This window comes from Schistocerca serialis, chromosome 5 (assembly GCF_023864345.2).
Source record: "Schistocerca serialis cubense isolate TAMUIC-IGC-003099 chromosome 5, iqSchSeri2.2, whole genome shotgun sequence".
In the NCBI taxonomy this organism is placed as follows: Eukaryota; Metazoa; Arthropoda; class Insecta; order Orthoptera; family Acrididae; genus Schistocerca; species Schistocerca serialis.
Genome location: NC_064642.1, coordinates 99,947,154 through 99,948,380, shown reverse-complemented (window position 1 = coordinate 99,948,380; position 1,227 = coordinate 99,947,154). Strand labels below are relative to the sequence as shown.

At 40.1% G+C, this 1,227-nt stretch overlaps 1 long non-coding RNA gene across 1 annotated transcript; it reads left to right on the top strand.

The window, feature by feature from the left end:
- Positions 1-255: 255 nt before the first annotated feature.
- LOC126480947 (uncharacterized) lies at positions 256-794 on the top strand. The gene is made up of 3 exons (XR_007587485.1): positions 256-395; positions 516-586; positions 738-794. It is a non-coding gene; the product is annotated as an uncharacterized LOC126480947 (long non-coding RNA).
- The last annotated feature ends 433 nt before the right edge of the window (positions 795-1,227 follow it).

The window sequence follows — 1,227 nt, the reverse complement described above, 5'->3', positions numbered from 1 at the left end:
CTCGCGTTTCCGAGGAAACTCACGCTCGGCATGCAAATGTGCCTTTATATTGCCCCCTGAATTGCGAGGCGAAAGGACACACCTGCAGGCGAGCAATTCACCTAAAGGCACAAGAAAATCTAAGTTATCTACAACTATTTACATGACCTACATTATACACATTATACACATTATATACAAACTTTGAATGACGCGGGTGCGCCGTAAAAGTCCTTATGTTGGCAGATAGAGTGCGCGCATGCGCAGAAGCGTCTGTGTGACTGCCGTTATGTCGTACAGTTAGATCACGCGGCACAGTATTGCAGTTCATATTGTTCGTGTGCGCGCGTTTCTCAGTCGTTGCACAAAGAAAATATTCAACCAAGATTACATATGAAGACTACATTCTATGACAGGTAACTTAGTTTTAAATTTACAATATTCGTTATAACACAATACAACTTAGATTGTTGAATGTTCTTAGTTACATAGTATTGTTTTGAAATACTTCAAAGAAAAATGTCCGTATGTTTCAGGTGCGTTGACCTATACACATCGTGTCGTTATCACAGTTCATATTCATCTGCTGCACAATAATTTTTTACAGGTTAGTATCGTCGTGGTAAAGTTTTTTTTTTTTTGATCAGAGTAACATCGTTGTATAACAACGTGATTAATACATAAGCGTGTCCATTTCCTATTTCCATTATAGTCGTTGTGATGCAGTTCGATGTGAGTAAAAGCATTGCTTATTACAGATCAGACGTGACCCGTCGACTAATTGGTCCATGTGCAGTTCGGTTTTTACATTCCGTGGAAGCTTGGTTGCAGAACCTCGGACGGCACATAGCTGGCGTCGATCCTTGGACAGTCCAGGTAAGAGTGTCCGTCACATTTCGAGAACATTTCATTCCCTGAAGTTCCAACCAAAATTCTTCCACCCGTCGTGTTGTTTTCTGGACAGGCACTTTGTGTCCATTTAATCCAGTTAACATCTTGAAGTTGGGTACTGTAGTAATGTCACTAGACGATGCACGAATTATTCACTTCACATTTTCAGTTTTTTGCTGAATATAGCTCACCTAAATGTTCGTAGTTATTAATCAAGGAAATCGTTCATCGCGTTTACATAGGTACGATGCATAATGAATGGCATTAACCGTTTCCTTCACATAGGTTTCTGCGTAGTTGCAGAGTTAGTAATGTTCGTTAATGTCCGTGAACAGAGGTTCACTATGCAATGTCTTT